Source organism: Oreochromis niloticus, unplaced genomic scaffold, assembly GCF_001858045.2.
Source record: "Oreochromis niloticus isolate F11D_XX unplaced genomic scaffold, O_niloticus_UMD_NMBU tig00006662_pilon, whole genome shotgun sequence".
NCBI classification, from domain to species: domain Eukaryota; kingdom Metazoa; phylum Chordata; class Actinopteri; order Cichliformes; family Cichlidae; genus Oreochromis; species Oreochromis niloticus.
Genome location: NW_020328114.1, coordinates 3,950 through 9,967, shown reverse-complemented (window position 1 = coordinate 9,967; position 6,018 = coordinate 3,950). Strand labels below are relative to the sequence as shown.

The 6,018-nt window shown below is 38.9% G+C and overlaps 1 long non-coding RNA gene across 1 annotated transcript; it reads left to right on the top strand.

Annotated features, from left to right (window-relative positions):
- Positions 1-554: 554 nt before the first annotated feature.
- On the top strand, positions 555-1,265 carry LOC112845315 (uncharacterized). Its single transcript, XR_003218124.1, has 2 exons — positions 555-1,018; positions 1,150-1,265. It is a non-coding gene; the product is annotated as an uncharacterized LOC112845315 (long non-coding RNA).
- The last annotated feature ends 4,753 nt before the right edge of the window (positions 1,266-6,018 follow it).

The window sequence follows — 6,018 nt, the reverse complement described above, 5'->3', positions numbered from 1 at the left end:
CCCACACACCTTTCTTTTTGCGCACGTTTTTGTTGCACACTTTCTGTAAAGCCAATAAACTTAATTTCACTTCTCAAATATCACTGTGTGTGTCTCCTATATGATATATTGCACGGACATTTTTTATTGTAACAACCAACGATTTATACATGAAAATAATGACTATTAACAAGGTTACCCAAACATTTGCATCCTACTGTATATGTGCTTAAATAGATAATTAGATAATCTTCGAAGTTCTTCCTTCTTTCCTTTAGTTTACCAGTAATAGTCTTTCTGTAACAACATTGTTGAATTTGTATGTATATATTTATTTATTTAAAGGGTTCCAGTGATGCTGAATATGTAAGTAATGTTTGCTGAAAATTTAGATACGTACATACTCAAATGTGTTTTTTTTAAACCAATTTATATTGAAACACTCTTTTTATGTGATTACAACCACAGGTTGAGTTATCACATGCTACAGAGGTAAAAAATCTTAAACATCAGTGGGCTGCTGCCCTTCAGGCCCAAACAGCCACTTCAATGGTGTGTGTTTGTAACAGGGCGGCCCTTAGCGGCTGGAAACACAGTGAGTTGGACGAAGGCAAGTGCAGTGGAACAAAAGTATTTATTTGCCATACAGCTCTCCTTACAACAATTAACTCCGAGCTTCTTCACAGCACAATATATCCTCCTCTAATGACAACCAGCAGCCTTAAATATGTTCAGCTGTCACAGACCAAACCATTATTCCACTCTTAGGTAAATTCTTAAATCCCAACCTTCCACCACAGTATACAATATATCAATTAGAATAAATAAATACATAAATACATTTCACATTTTTATATTAATAAATATTTCACACTTTAATTTTACACCAAACCCAATACTATAAAAACCCAGAAACCCAAGCACAAAAAGATTCACCACACTCTCTTTACCAATGGTCTCTCCCGGAACCTTTAAATGGTGTCTGGACCCCCGGGGAAACATTTGCCCAAACACCCTGAAGAGGACACAGGCAAGAAAGGTGAGTAATCATTATCTTACAAACACTTATTTGCGCCACTTTTCTTCCTAGATTTCACACACACTTGCATTAGTTTTCCTTACTGGTAAACCTTAATCATAATCTCAATCACCATTCTTCTCTCCTGACAGACAACCACCACATTCCTTGATGAGGAGCAGCTGTGCAGGATCTGAAACAAGGCTACCAACTGATTTTAAAATTCCCAATAAATAATCAATAAATATTTAAACTTCTTGTGTGCAAATGTTTTACTGTGCAAATCCATGCCTAAAGTGCAATGCTAAATAAAGTGCTTGATAAGGTGCTTTTAATAAAGTGAAAGTGTGCTCTAAAGTGCTATACAGAGAATATAATATAAATAAATGTAGTAAGGGAGTCTCTTCCTTACAGTGTTCTTTTAATGGCTGCCTTCCCACTGGAGGTTTTGATCCACAGCAATTTCAAAAGTAAACAGCTTTAAAAGTCAGTTCAAATGGTTAGCTAACGGTGTTATGTCCCCCCCACCATGGTGGAGGCAAAGGCAGGAAGAGACAGCAACACCGGACAACCACATCAATGAAGGAGGACAACAGGAAAGTTAAGAAGTAGGCAGGATTTATTGGTTGCTTGCCTTGATAGGCAAACTTAACAAAAGAAAAAGGTGGGGGATGAGGACTGGGCAGTTGAGCCAAATCAAAGAAATTAATAAAACAAAAGGAAATAGATAGCTTCCAGGGCCTAACTAAAAAAAAAAAAAAAAAAGCAAAACAAAAGGCCTACCTAGCTACTCGACAAAAGGTCAGTAAAAACATACAAAAGTGGCATCAACCGCATAACCTAGTGTCTCTAACAGTTTAAACTAGTGATGTGTCCTGTGTGTCAAGGCTTTGAAGCATGTGCTGGGTAATCTCGGGGAGTTTTGTGAAGCGCGCATCGAGGCTTGCTTTGATTACGTGACGTTCGAGGCCTCGCGGGCAGTCCGTACCATGTGACTGATTCAGGAATGGCTAGCCGGTTTGCTCCAGATTCGAAGTAAAATGCGTAGCAAAACACAGCTGATTCCCCCATCACATTGTGTTGTGGAACTGGATTACGTACGTGCTAAATAGTTACTTGAGCATTTCTTCTTCAATGGAACCAGCAAGGAAGAGATTTGTTTTTTATCTCATCTTTCCTCATAAAGTATGCACACAGTAATAAATACATACTGAGACATATTTGGGATAAATAACCATGAAAACAATTTATTTATTCAGTTTAGAGGTTTGAACAATACATCATTATAATCACTGAGCCTGTTTGACTTGAATTGTTCACTTGATGGTGCAGTAGAGCAAATAAATCATCACAATGCTTCGAACCATGAGTCGACCAGTTGGATGGAAAGCTTCAGTTCATCACGAGGCTTCATCTCACCATCACTAGTTTAAACTCTGCAGCCAGTATATAGGGTACCCCAGCTTACCTGTCCAGCCTCCCATCACACACTCTCAAAATACACAGAAGCCTTCACACAAATGTTTGCCATAAGACAGAAACCAGCCACCACCAGCTGGCCAGGGAGCTGCTCATTTATAGTGATCCCCGGAGAGTGATTGGCCAACTGTGCCTAGGCCAGCCGATAGACACATGCCAATCAACTTTGAACTGGCCAATAGGTGGAGGCTTGACACCTGACAGATAAAAAGAACACAAAAGCAAAGCCACATCTCTTGGCATGTAACAATAGTATTTTAAAAAGCCTACTTCTCTGTCACCAGTTTCTTTACCAAAAAGTACCTATAAAAGTATCTCTCAATAGCATATCATTGTAGTTCAAATGTTTAGATGAACAAAGATCAGATTTTTTGAAATCTAAAACTAGACAGACACTCAAATGTTCATGCTTTTTATAGGTGGACAGAGCAAAATGGACATCGGCACAGAGCAAAGAACTGCCCTTGAAAAGGAAACCATGACAGCCATATATAGTAAGTGAAGACTTTCTGTGTATCTAAAATATATGTGTTAAAAATACATTTTAAAATATATTTATAACATATTTTAAAATGTATTTTAGCACATATTTTTTGGACATTTTTAGTAAATTTTGAAACATATTTCAAAATACATTTTTTTACCGTACTTCCCCCCAAAATGGGCAAAAATCTATATAAGAAAATCTTTAACGCCCACCACCACTCAAGCTTACTGCGGTGCATGGGAAATCGATGAGAAAATTCACACAATAAAAAAGATTATTATTAGTCGCTACAACACTTTTACTTATAACACAGAACTATGGAGCCCAACACAACACTGGATCTTTACTTGTGAACAACTAAATATGTCATTTGTCAGGCTGTATTTAAAAATGAGAATGTTATTTTCCTTCTATAATATTTTCTATTGTCACAAATAATCAAAATATTTTTGTCTTGTGTCTCTTTTCCTCAGTTTTTCTTCTGGTTTCTTTTACAGCACATCTCTTATAGAAATGAAAACAAAACTATTTTTACACCACACACCTGCACAATCACTTTGTCTGTGACATGTTCAATTACTGACGCATTTTCACAACCAGCAGTGGTATTTGTCCAATGTAACATGTTTCTCTGTCTGATGAACCACACCCCTCTCTCTTTCGAGTTCCTGTCAGTACTCTTGCTCCAGATAATCAATAACCTGACTCGTCAAGGAACTTGATACCTTGATTTAGTTTGGACAATCCACCAATCACAGAGCTCCATCAGAGACCTTACAGTAACTACATTCACCAGCAGAGCTTTGATGGCGCTACTCTCCACGACCACTAGATGTCTCCACACTCTGTGCTGACTCCAATGAACGATCAGAGCTGCTGAGCCTGTTTGCAGACCGAGGAGGAGCTCCTGGTGATCCGTGTGGGACTAAAAAGCTCTGATAACGTCCATCCAGCAGCTGATAACAGGGACATTTGGTGCCATGTCAGAGCTGCACAGTCAATCATCAGTTTGGCTCTTTAGTTTGAAGAGTTCAAAGCAGCAGCAGAGAATCCAAAGTGTGTCACACAGCACCAAGTTTCCTTTGGTCACATATGAAATGTGAGTCAGAGCTTCAGCTACACAACAACAACACACACAGCAGCTGATTGTAACATGAGCTCATCTGAAAGCCACCAAGAAGAATCCAGTGATTTGAAAGTTGCTGCTTTGGATTGTTAGTTTGATCTGAATCAGAATCCAGAGTTTGATGGAAATCTCCTCCTGAAACACTGAACCAGGTTAAAATACTTTAAATCACTGCAGATGTATAATGTAATTCAACATGTTGATAATGGTTGTAGTGGGCTTGTAATGTAAATGTGATTAAATGTGACACTAATGGTGACGCTGCATAAACCTGATCAAACAGTTCTATTAGTGGGTCTGTGTGATCAGCATCAGTGGGTTAAGGTGAGGCCTTGACTAGTAGAACGTCATGTTGGTGTCTGACAACACATGAGCCAACATCAGACTCCGAGCGCTACGATGCTAAAGATCAGAAGATCCAGTGTGACATCATCGTTACCTGGCAACAGCAGCCCTCATCTGACTTTATTGGAGGATATTTACACCAGCAACACTGTTTAGTTTGATATGACGGATTAACAACATGCTGTGATGTCCAGTTCATCAGATATGAGCAGATATTTGATCAGCTTATTTATAACTATACTAGAAACAAACACAACTGTGTTGGTGATTCATGCAAACTTGCATATCAGCCTTTGAAGGTTTTGTAGTATTGAGAACAAAGAGGTTGTGTTAGGGCTGAAAAGCCCGACTTGTTCTCCTCTGCAGGTCATCAAATGCACCACAGACGTTTGTATTTGCACAGCCTGTATATGTTTGATGGCTTTATTATTCTCTGTTCAAAGACAATAAATGTGCAAAATGTCTCATGTAGTATCAGCTTCATTTAAAATGACTGCAAACATTTAGAGAACATGTGCTGCTGTTTGTCCTACATTTCAACACTGAATGAACCCTGAAAACGTGATGGCAGGTGGCAGATTGGAGTCCACATGAAATATCGGCTGTATGAAGACTGGAAAATAGAGATGATACAAATATGCAGCCAAACATTTGTGGACATGGATAAACTATCTGATCCAAAAAGCAGGAAGTGACACAGCTAGAAAATGAAAGTGTGTAACAGCTGAAGTCAAATGTAATGCAGAGTTGAATCTGCACTTGGATCCATGTGTGAAAGGTCCACATGTAGGGATCACATGAGTCCTGATGTTTGTCAGTGCAGCTTGATAACTCCAGCTACATGGGCTACATATACTGGGCTGGTAGCTCCATAGTGTTGCAAAGAAACTATTCAGTGTGCAAAGTTTAAAATCAGAGGCTCTTCTAACACAGGAGCCATGTTGAGTTTAGATCACAGCGACCACCGGCAGTCTGAAATGGAATGAAGCCCATTGACAGCCAGCAGGTCTAAACAGGAACGCAGCCATTTGTATGCGTGGCAATGATGTGGCTGCAGCTGACACAGGATTGGTTCAAACTAAACATCATTTCACAGAGTTCACAAATAAACTCACGTTTTTATCTTTGAAGATGATCATAAAGTAGAATTGATGGTCCAGCAGACAACAGCAGGAGGTTTGAGCCCTTCTGATGCAGCAGAAACAGGATTTGGAGGAAGATGTTAATAGATTAGAAAGAATTGTACACTGTGAATCAATGCAAGTCTTTCTAGATAGACAGATCTTTAATAATCCCTCAGGTAGGTTCCTCTGGGACAGTCACAGATAGAGACACCAATTCTGACGTCCTTTGAAAGTTTTCATCACTCGTCATGTACACAGATGTTAATTCTACATATTCCTAGTACTGAACTCTAAATCAATATGAAGAAAATGCTCCTACTAATCTGCAGATATGTTGATATCAAATCCTTTTCCAGCACATGGATAAATCTCTATAAATCTTTCAGTCTGATCAGAATGGGCACAGTGTTGTTATTGCAGCACTCCCTGATGTTTGAAAAGCTAAATGTCCATTTTAAAG